Source organism: Lepisma saccharinum, chromosome 11 (genome assembly GCF_977018435.1).
Source record: "Lepisma saccharinum chromosome 11, izLepSacc3.1, whole genome shotgun sequence".
NCBI lineage: Eukaryota > Metazoa > Arthropoda > Insecta > Zygentoma > Lepismatidae > Lepisma > Lepisma saccharinum.
The window spans coordinates 76999531-77011794 of NC_139239.1; the positions used below are offsets into that span (position 1 = coordinate 76999531).

The 12264-nt window shown below is 37.8% G+C and overlaps 1 protein-coding gene across 2 annotated transcripts in view; it reads right to left on the minus strand.

Annotated features, from left to right (window-relative positions):
• Cad86C (Cadherin 86C) overlaps window positions 1-4559 on the minus strand; it is a 201122-nt gene extending 196563 nt beyond the window's left edge. For both annotated transcript variants that reach the window (XM_083131444.1, XM_083131443.1), the window contains exon 1: window positions 4245-4559. The gene's annotated coding sequence lies outside the window, so the exon portion shown is untranslated. The remainder of the gene's footprint in view (window positions 1-4244) is intronic.
• Between the last annotated feature and the right edge of the window lie 7705 nt (window positions 4560-12264).

The window sequence follows — 12264 nt, forward strand, 5'->3', positions numbered from 1 at the left end:
TTTTGTCTGGTCAACGAGGTGAGACATTTTAAGGGTGAAAAAAATCCATAAAACAAGAAAATATATTAAAATAAATTGAAATAATGAAAGTATGGAACTCATCCAAGGAGCTGCGGTGGTCTGGTCGGTAGAGCGTCTGACAATCACGCGGGAGATCCGGATTAGATTCCCGAAATTGGTTGAAAATTTTCCGGCTTCTTCCCCGCATAAATGTCCCCGATAATTCACATCTGGGTTGTCTCGCTGTTCTTACCAACAAAACATTTTACAATAGTTAAGCTTCTTGTCATTTGAATAATTGTCTAGTCAACAAGGTGAGACATTTTAAAGAGAGACATTCAAACGTGCTGCGGTAAATAATACAATGGGAAAGCAGACTGGTGACTGTATTCTTGTCCGCCTAGCCTTTGTCTATACATTAGCCTCTAACAACGAACCAAGAATTTTCTTTAGTTAATTCTCATTGTTCACACAAAAAAAATACATGTTCGTTGAACACTGGCGTACGTAGAGGCATGGCCGATGGTTAGAGGCACATACTTTTGGTATATAAAAAAGCAAAATTTCAGTATAAAAACAGAGTCAATTTCGGGTTCAAAAGCTGTAAATAAAATGAAATTTCGCTGTTATAGCGGTGAAAAAGCGGTATATAAAATTACATTTTGGTTTTAAAAATGTGAAAATAATCCCAAATTTGATTTAAAAACTGCACTATTACACAAAATAAACACATCCCTTCTAATAGCACATTAAATCATTACCAGAATATTAAGTTTATTCCTGTATAGAGGAGTCCATTTTTGTTTTTCAAATATTTACAGCAAAATTAATCAATTTTCCGTGAATTGCATAACACACAGGATACTTCAGACTTCAGAAAGTGTCGCGTCGGTATATAAACGGTAAATTTCGTGTTTAAGAGTCTATTTCGCATTTTGCAGTTCATTTCGCATCATTTCGTGACAAAACAGGGTAGGAAAATGCACCTCACACCTTTCAGAAAACTTAAAAATTAACATTGCAATTTGTTATTTCAAATTTCGTTTTCTTTTTGTCAAAAACGAAATATGCATGCCTCTACCGATGATGCTACAGCCCCTACCAAAATTTTGAGAAAATCAGAATTTTCAAATAAAAATCCGTTAAGAACTTTAAAAAAATCAAAATGTGTAAATACGAAACCTCTTTTAAAGTGAGTCCCGATTACCATTTTTGTCTTTGAATACAATTTTAATAGACTGAAAAGCTCCAAAAATACGAAATATTTTATTATGCATCCTGCCCTCCAAAACAAAGCCATGTGTTATCCACATTTACTATTCCGGCCCCTCCCCCCAAAAAAACTGCGTACGCCAGAGTATTGAACATTGTTGCAACTGAAATACAAAACATTTTATTTCTCTTTTAAATCATAGTTACCCTCATATTTCACTTTCAAGAACTTGTGCTTATTTTCAAGGCATCACTCTGAAAGACGCGTGTGCTTGGAATGCTGTGCTTTTCTCCATGCTACATGGAAATAATAATTCAAATTATTATTATTATTATTATTAGTGGTAGTAGTAGTAGTAGTAGTAGTAGATGTAGTAATAGTAATAGTATTGTCCCAGATCTCTGACTGTGGTAAATTGGCCATTTAAATTATTTTTCACAGCATTTTTCATAATATTTCACAAGCTCAAGGGGGGGGTTTAAACCCCGTAACCCCCCCCCTTGCGTACGCCACTGCAGGTCATACATCCCTCCCTCCTTCGGTCCAGCATTCCTTTAAAAAGTAGGGGACAATATGGTAAAATGTAGGACTGACTACTCTAAAATTATATAATCTCCCCTACGAAATCTTGAGGTCGCTACTGATTTGCCAACACATAACTTGCCCTCCCCTCGAGATATTTGGAAGTACTTCATACAAGTTAAATGGTGAAAGTGTAGGGTCATGTTTTACTGTAGTGGTTGTTACAACAAATGACTTTCATGTTTGTATAAGCTATACATAGCACAATTTGAATATATTCACAAAATAATTTGTGAAAAATAATAATTGAAGTGACTTTTAATGCAGATACGGTCAGCCCGGTGGGTGGCAGGTCTTTAAGCGGTCGCGTTGGCATAGGTATCGTTTGGGAGTATCTTTCATCCAACCATCACACACCCTCCTTGTCGCTATACAAAAATGGCAAAAAAGCGACGTAAAATAACAAAAATACAAATACAAGCGGATTCTCACACGCAGTAGTACCCCAAATTTTCCATCTCAGAACGTAAGTTCGTTATTTAGGGTTAGGTAAAGGTAAATTTGAAGCAAAATGACCATAAATTTGGCCATTATGAAAAATTTTAGTGAAGTTTTGACAAAACTGGGGCGTGTTAGGCAGGCACGTATCTAGAAATATATTTATGGGGGAAGAAGGTCAGAAACAAGTGTCTCAACTTAGCAGTAAGAATAAGAATGTTCAAATTAAAATTATTATATTATAATTATGTTAAAAAAATATTAATTAAAATATGCAAATTAATTAATATTCTATTATTAAATCAATAGGCGAAAAGACTGTTTAAGAATAGATATTTAACAGCACGTATTCATTATCTAGCGTACGTGTAGTTAATATCACCAAAATTTGTATAAAAAGAACTGCCCTGCCAAGAAAATTAATGTCAAATAGATAAAGAATTTAATATTTATTGAATAATAAAAATTATGTTAGATCCAGTTGACGATAAGTAAAGTTCTTTATTAATATTTTATGCCTATTATTATAACTTAGTAGTGTGCATAAATCTTACTTGGGACTGTCTTTCAAAGCCCTATGATCCCAATCTAAGGTATGACTTGAGACGACCGGATCCCTCTCCGATTTTCTTCATTTTTGACATACTCACTAAATGAGGCCTCCTAATCACGAATCTGAAGTTAAAATTTGTCGGTCACGTCTAGAAATTGCGAACCATTGACGCTAGTCTCACGAACCATTGATGCTAGCCCCACGAACCATTGGCGCTAGCGCCACGAACCATTGACGAGTGGTTAGGTTAGTTCGGTTAGGTTAGGCAAACATAGTTAAAATTTGCTGTCGTGGTAGTATCAGGAATATATATATACTGAGTGAGTCTTTTAAAAGAGGCCCCGTGCTTGTAGGCAACCCTGGTACACCGAAGAGAAGAGCGGGGCAGAGTACAGTCCAGGATATGTCATGTCATGTCATGTTGTCGAATATGCTTGGCACCGATATCCTGGACTGTTCTCTAACCCGCTCTTCTCTTCGGTGTACCAGGGTTGCCTACAAACAAGGAGCACATTTTCCACGGGGCCTCTTTTAAAAGACTCACCCAGTATTTGGTTTTGATTGATTGATTTATTTAGTTTATTTTACTTCGCGTTTTGTGTCTCTTGGCTAATTTGCGAAGATGGGGATGAGTGATGATATGAAGAAATTGATGAATGGACATTCACAAACAACCAAGCCCGACCGAGATTCGAACCCGGGACCCTGCCAGTATTTCGTTGTGAAACAAAAAAATTCGCGAAAATCGACAGTTTCCATTCCGAAAACTAACGCCTTATTTTAGCTTATTTTAAATTTCTAGACGTTTCCGACAAATTTTAACTTTAGATTCGTGATTAGGAGGCCTCAATTAGTGAGTATGCCAAATATGAAGAAAATCGGAGAGGGGTCCGGTTATCTCAAGTCGTTCCAAATCTAATCCTTGCCTTCCAATCATTTCAAAGGAAATAAATCGATTGTACAACAAATGTTAAACAAGTATATTTTCGTGATTTAATTTTAGTACTTGGTTAAGTCTTTGGGATCACTGGCAATAGATGTTCCAAAATGTACTATTTAATTTTCTTTATATTTAATTAGTACTGAGGAACTGTGACATAAATAGTAAATGACCAAGACTGAAAAAATATCCACATTTTATTCTACAAGGACCAACATCACAATTTGCTGTTCATTTTGCTCATTTTCCATTCGAGTTTTTTTTACGCAAAAATTCAGCACCCAGAGGAGTTGAATTACACTGAAATCTAAGTTTCGTCAAAATGTGACAGTGATTCTTCGGAAACCAAGTCAGAGAATTCATTTAGGAGCATTGGTTCCATTGCTCTGCAGTTGCGGCCAGAAATAGTTACGAACGCCACTGTTCCACAACACTAATAGAATGTCAAACGTGTCGAACAATCACACTTCATGACACCATGTTAATATAAACATTATGGAAATTCAAATAGGACTTACCTGTATATTCTGTCAACCCATTGGCAAGATATCCCAACTTCAACTGTAAGCGTCGCAAATCCCAGAAAACCGTTTCATGTCAAAGCTAAATGTGACTGCTAAGTACGAACAGTAAAGAACAACAACGCACTGAACGGAACTGAACACAATCACCAAAGAAACTCCGGTTGCAATTGCCTCTGAGCGACATCGAATCAACTCACGTGTCAGTGTAGTGCCCGGCCTCTGCGACGTGCCTAGCGGGGCTCTGGCATGTACAAAACAAACGACTTGGAGGGTTCAAAAGCTACTGCGCTACCTACACGTTAGCAGATCGCCCGCTAAGCGGCTCCACTGTAGCTTCCGGTGGCGGTGAAGAGTTTCGTGAAGCGTAACAATCAATGGGGAATGCTTGGCAAACGGCCTCACGTGAAGGGTCTGTTAGATAGGGGGGAGGGGATTACGTTTTCCGAGTGGGGTGGGGTGTGGGTGGAACGCCACGTGCATTTCTTCATCGCGTCATACCCATTACGCAAACAATTGAAGTTTAACGTAGGAAAATGATGTTAGTGCACTTCATTTCATGCATTTATGCTAATGAAGAGAGTGATGATATCAGGAGCATAGCTGGTTTTACCTTTGAGTTATTGACGGGACATGTCGTCTACTGATTTAGAGACTCAGTTTATTTCATGTCGCTTTTCTGCCACATTTAACTAATCGAGACGATGGGAATGAATTCAGCGTAACTTGCAATCTACCTTTGAATGAGCAGAACATGAAAAAATTACACCTAACACCAGGTGTGCCCACAGTGGGGTTTCATGACACGCCTGCGTCATGGGAATTTTTTGGGGGGACAAAATTTTATACCAGTTCTATATATCTTCACACAAAAATGGGGCCAAGGGCACCTGCAAGGCGGGGCACAGAGGAGCAATTATCCCCTTCGATTTCAAATTTTATGCAAATAAAAATACATTTGTACATTTTTCTTGCTCGCTTCGCGCGCTAGAGGGCGGCGAGAGTCGGCAATGGGCGCTGGATGACCTAAATGAAAAAAAAGTTGTAAAACTGATAATGCCATGGCGTCCAGTGAAATTATTTGCTCCCTATTAAATCAATATTATTTTCAATTGCAAAAATTGGATCTAAAAATTTTCTTGCTCGCTTAGCTCGTCGCATTCTCCTTGTTTTCTGTGATGTAATGTATTTAAATAATATGTGTTGTATATTTGTATTGAATAAGCTTTGAATACGTACACAATTTAGTGTTAGCTTGTTGCATATGTATTTCCTTATTTTATGTCGCTCCATGTTGCATAACATATGTGTAAAACATATATTGTACATGAAAATTACATATGTATCTTCGGAATGAGTTTATCATTCATTTTCTGCCATTAAAAAATACAGTTTGTGTACTTGTTTTCCATTATTAGCTAATGTGAAATTGACGGTGTTGAAAAATATTTCAAATCGTTTGTTCCAAACAAATGCTTTAGCACAGACTTCTACCCCTTTTTTGCGTAATGTATGAGGTTAATAACGTCTTTGATGTTAATACTACTAGCACTAGTAGTAGTAGTAGGACTAATAATAAAGCCATTATTAATGTTGTTGTTGTTATTATTATTATTATTATTATTATTGGTACGTTTATCCTGGTGCTCCCCCCCCCAGAGAAAAATTCTTGGTTGCACCTCTGGTATTATATTGTTTCCGCAAATTTTGTCTGACCAAAATAATTTGCGTAATTAATTCGGCATAAACAGGGGGCGGGGGCAGATGTTCTACCTTTTTGGGGGGAGTGCGTCATGGGCCTTGGGGGGGGGGATGGGCACCCCTACCTAACACGTCAACTTTAATAAAGCTGAAAATTTTGGAGTAGGGACGAGTGACCCCTTTGCCTCCGCCTCATGCCTATAGACTGATTCCACGTCAAATCACCCAGGCCATGAAACCCAACGATTCAGATTTTCATGAAACTTGGTGTATTTGTTAATATAGAACTTCACGATTTGTATTCCTGTCCACACATTACTAGAATGATTAAATCAAGAAGACTTAGGTGGGTAGGCCATGTGGCACGAATGGGAGAGAAAAGAAGAGTTTACAGGATCCTTGTTGGGAAACCTGATGGTAAGAGACCAGTAGGAAGGCCAAGACGAAGATGGATGGATAACGTTGAGATGGACCTAAAGGAAATCGATAAGGATGGAAAAGATTGGATTGGTGTTGCTCTGGATAGGGGCAGATGGAAGGCTTGTGTTGCTGCAGTCATAAACCTTCGGGTTTAAGAAGGCTAGACAGTTAGTTACGTGTTCTGACATTTTTTTGCTAATCTCGAAGATGAAAATGATATAAGTTGAAAGTGATGAAAGGGCAATGCCACTTAGGCAGAACGCAATACAAGCCCCATAGAAGATTTCACTGAGGGTGGGTCGAAGCGCCAGAGCGTCGTTAGTCTGCTAGAGTACGTTCCATGGCGTACTACGCTTAAGATACGTTGACTTTCAAGTGCCTTCAGCGAATATCGCCCCGTACAACTTAGTTGAGAGAGATCCGAACTACTATGAAATATGTCTCCCGGGATTGAACCCGGGACACCTTAATTACAAGGCTACGACGCTACTACTGCCACATAGGGGAGGTACAGGAGCTAATTACTAAAAAAAACCTCATACATAGCCAAAGTTTGCACAGATTAAATTTGTTTCGTGAAATGTTTTTATTTCCGTAAGTAAAGAAAACCCCTTTAGCAGAGATCGAAGCTAGATATTTTGGCGTCCTAGGTAGGATTTTACTTTAGCGCTTCTCCTCCCCTTTCCCCGCAGCACCAACATGTTATGTGCTTCCTTCGGTATATATTCATCTTGTGGTTTGTGATATTTACATCCTACAAATTTTCAAATAAATTGTTTGTTTTGTTTGAATGGTTGTGTTAAGTCCACTTTATGCACAGATAGGCTAATCGGGAATGGGCCTACAGTTGAAAGTGAGATCCGAACCAAATTTTGAAATGAGAAACAAAGAAAAACTCACAATAATAATATAGGTTACATCTAAATATTCGAAGTTTGCATTTCTGATTTTGAAAAGAAGTTTAACGAATATTCCAGTTGTGTAGAGTCTGAATAACACCTTTAAAAACGCATTATTACTACTACTTTGGAAAACAGAAAATTCCAAGCGTAAATATCTCCGTCTCGTATTCTGGCGTTCTTGTATTTTTTTCTTTTTAATATCTTTGAATGTCGCCCTCTGTGCGTGGTTTCATGACTAGGCTTCAGCCCAGTGGCGCAGGAACGGGGGGGTACAGGGGTACATTGTACCCCCTAAATTTTTGAAGGGGGGTACTGTACCCCCTAAATCCGTAAATCGAGTTGTACCCCCTGTACCCCCTTGCTAATTTGACAGCAGACGCAAGGTGCTACTGTTAAAAGAACCTATTTTAAGTTCGCCCAATAAAAAAAGTGTATATTGTTTATAACTTATAGGCCTAAACATTATCTTCCTTACCACAGAAATTCAAACCATTGTAAACTTATTCTACTACATTGTGGTTGCTACTAGTTAGTTCATTGACATAAGTTCTTGGAAACCTCTTTAAGGAGATGAAAATTGTTTAAAATGTGTGTGGAACGATGGAATCAGATTTGCTCTCAGACAATCAAGCTGCAGACGAATGCTCCTTTGGGTAAGGAGCGGGGGGTGGGGGGGTACACTTTTCTAAAGAAGTGGTCGCGTCGATTCGAAGGTAAGATACAAATCAATCTTCATCAGAAGAGTATATGACTGATCCCATTTTCTTTTGAATATTTAAAATGGAATTTTCCAAAACGAAATACTTACACGAACGAGACGAGACACTACAGACCAACTTGGGGGTACAATGTACTGCTGTACCTCAAACATATTTTTCATAACTTTGAAAGGGGGTGTTCGGAAAACTATACTTAAACCTATATATTGAGAGATTTTGAGAATAGAGTCCCGATTAGCCTATCTGAGCATGAAGTGAATCTAGAATAAGTTTTAATAACTTCTGAGTGTAAACCGAAACAAAAATAAACACAAACATGAACGAGAAGGACCTCGCCACAAATGAGACGAGATGAGGCTGTGACAATTCTCGACTCATCGCATCGCGATATCATTCCTAGGTGAAATTAAATTTTTCTTAGATATTTAAACAGGGTTCAATTTGCGATATTATCAGAGGAGCGGGGAGGGAATTATTTTTACCTATGTATTAGGTATACTTATAATTGGACATTAATTACTTAAAATCACATTTTGATATCGAATGTAACACAAACACAACGCCATTTTAAGTTATACCCTAAATTTAAACTGTAAGAAAATTACATTAGTCAGATGAATGCATGAGATAAATTAAACTCACTGCAGGTTCTATTGGTGGATTTTGGATTGGATTCGCAAGGTCTTTGAGTGAGATGGGAATGTTTGATTGATTTATTTGGTTTATTTTACTTCTCATTTCTGCCACTTTTGGCTAATCGCGAAGTTGAGGATGAGTGATGATATGATGAAATTGATGAATACTCACAAATAACACCCATGCCCAGGCCGGGATTCGAACCTGGGATCTCTGGCGTCTTAGCCCGCTAAGCTAACCCCTCCGTCACGGAGGCCGGTGAGGTGGGAATGTGTTTTAGATTTTCTTTGTAGATGCGAAAAAAATGCGCACATGCTTTTGCTTATATTGAAGTTTACCTTTTCACATAAACGAGAAATTGACATGTCACTCTAAAATACACGCATGTATCTGCATTTAATACCACTACATACAAAAAGAAACCTTGACGGGTTTTTCATATGGTCCACCAAAGATTGAAAAGAAAACAAAACTTTTGAGCATATGGCTTTCCTTGCTTCCTCCGAGATCTGAAGAATTTCGGTTTTAGTATATGTAATAATAGTACTTTCAGTGCTTGAAGAGTGTCATTAGGTACCGCTAAATAAATGCTTTGTCAAATGTTTCACAAATATTTCAAAGTTAGACTTCTTACGAGTTGATCGGGAACCATCTCAAGTCAGTCTTTTTCTTTTTTTAATACACCGCCCTACAGATGTCTGAGTAAATACCAAATACATGGCTTCTAAAAGACATTGGATGTGGTACACATTTGCCATAAATTGTTTAAAGATATTTTTATGCGTAGGTATGGGAATGTGTAGGTATGGAAATTTAAAATTAGAATGAACTGAAGTGGAACTCTATAAGTATGATATATTCATAATGTGGTTTCTATATCCAGATGATTATTCCTGGTTGGGGTGGTTCAAGATCCTCCTCACCCCCTTTAATCTCAACCTGCATTAAAATGAATAGATGTGTCTTTGTTCGCAATTTTCACATTTCGAACTCCTGATTTTCCGTTCCGTTAAATTGAAATAAGCCCAGAACGAAGTCCAGAGCTATATATGTTTCAGAATTGTTATCTGGTTTTAAAATCTGTTTAAAGAAACATAAATTCTAAGAAAAATAAAGAAAAAAAATAGTTATGCAAATTTTGCATTAAATAACAGGACATTCGTGTGTGCTGTTCTAAAATAGGATATTTCCCATGCCTTCACATTATACCTAAGTATCAAGGACGTATTTAGGAGGGGGTCCAGACACTTCCCCGAAAGACTTACCAAGAAGTAAAAGTAAATATCAAAATATAATTCTTTAGCATTTGTTATATAATCGATGGTTATTTCCGCTGAACATATTGGAAGTCAAGGAATTTGGCTCATACGGCTTTGAAAGGTTCCAAAGATTTATGCACACAACTAATGATAATATCCATAAGATATTAATCAGAAACTTTACTTTTCGTTAATTGGATATAACTTTTGTTTATTATTCGATAAATATTCAATTATTTTTCTATTCGACATTAAATTCCTTGTCAGAGCAGTTGTTTTTATGCAAATCTTGGCGATATTAACTACATTCAAGCTAGATGCTGTTATATCTCTATTATTTTACTATATTTTACCTATTCACGTAATAACAACAATACCATTTTAATTAATTTACATATTCAATTAATATTTTAATTTAATTAAATATAATTATTATCATTATTATTATTATTATTGCAACACTTGGTTGGACCCCCGAAATGTATTTCTAGGTGCAGTAGTACGTGTGTTTATAGTATATATGGGAGGCTGAATTTTGTACCCCCCCAAATGAAAAACGTTCCTGCGCCACTGCTTCAGCCCTCCTAGCTTACCGCTCACTACGGACCTTGGCAGGGCTAAAAACATTACTTCGATTTAATAGTAACAATTTACTTCCCGCCAATTCGCATGGCATGTTCCTGCGTCCCAGTTCACTGCATAACAGCCTGTAATTAGACAAGAGTTAGCTCATCGACAGCTGAGTTGAAGGACCACAGGCGTGATTCCCAATCCATTAGATCGCTAGAGTAAGATAAAGTTACTGCATAAAGAAAAGGAAATGCGATATGCCACTAAGCGCGATACAAACATCAATATGACGCAATCATTACGCCAGGGAATGTAACGTAAGGTATTTCCTGAGAAGCTACATCTGGAGATCATGTTTACGATTAGAGCAAGTAGATATTCGCGTCGCCTTAAAAACTGTCGTGTTATTTATTTCCGCCGTGTCAATCCCGCTTCGGCGTCTTATCGGTTCAGCCATTTGTCAATCTCATCCAATCATTATTCATCCTCATTGTCTCGATGAAACCAGAAAGGCAGAAAAGCGAAACAAAATAATAAAAATACAAATTTTACGTCACAATAACATCACTAGTGGAACGTCCATGACTTACCCAGGATTCAAAACTAGGAAACCTGCCTTAGGCTAAGCACTCCGCAGCGGAGGCTGTTACACCTCACATGTTGACAATGATTGTAAGTACACTAACGTACCTGAACCCTCTAAGGTTTGTTTCTAATGGCGTACAAAGTTAGAAAGGCAAAATTAACGCAAGATTCAAAAGAAGGAACATTTCTGGACGTTTACTGAAAATTGGAGACAGTTCCAAATAATAACACGGACGCAGTGAAGATATTGTTAATAATTAACATTTAGGTCCTATTGGGTTATTAAGCCCAAAATGTCATAGTGATTTATTTTGATCTTCTCACGAAAAAATGCAACCGAAATTGTAAAGAGAGTACCACAATGTCACACTTGTAGAGCGACACATTTTATTTCCATTATGGCCGGCCCCCGTGGCGGAGTGGATAGCACATCGTGGATGTTTGTGACTGTCCATTCATCAATTTCATCCCCATCTTCAACCCTGGGGGATAAAGACAGCCGGAGCGTGGTGCTCGTCGCATCACATCTAAAAATGGCCGAAATCGACAATGTGTGGGAATCCCATAAATGTGCCCTCATGGCATGGTGTTATACGCACGGAAATGTTACTTTTACATTACTATGCAGTCCAATGGGGCGAATAGCCATGACTAGGGAAAGGATTTTAAGGTGCAAAATTATAGTCGGGAAAGCGAAAAAAAATATACTGAAAATGTTATCAGAAAGGTGAAAAAAAGGTGCTGATAAAATGCCTTTATTCAATGCTCTCTTTTTCTGCGCCTTCTGTACAAAATGCGCGCGCACCGCATATATTGATTGATTGATTTGGTGTTTTAAGTCTACTTTATGCACAGTATGACTAATCGGGACTGGACCTACAGTTTAAAGTGGAATCCGAACCACTATGTGCCTCTACCAGGTATCGAACCCTGGACCCCTTGATTACCAGGCAACGACGCTACCACTGCGCCATCGGGGAGGCCGCGCCACATAGAGAACTGTGCTTCTGCCGAAAAGGTTTTGTTGAAGTTTGTGTTTTCTCTCGCGGGTTTTGCTACATTTTCTTGGGAACTATTGGGGCTGCAATGATTATATTATACCATTTTATAGCTCTTGTTCTGCTCTACAAAATGAGACTATAGGATTTTATCTAGCTGCTCAAGAAGAGTGAAAATCAATTATATTTGTGTCCAATTTTTTTTAACAAAATATGAAAAAAAGGAA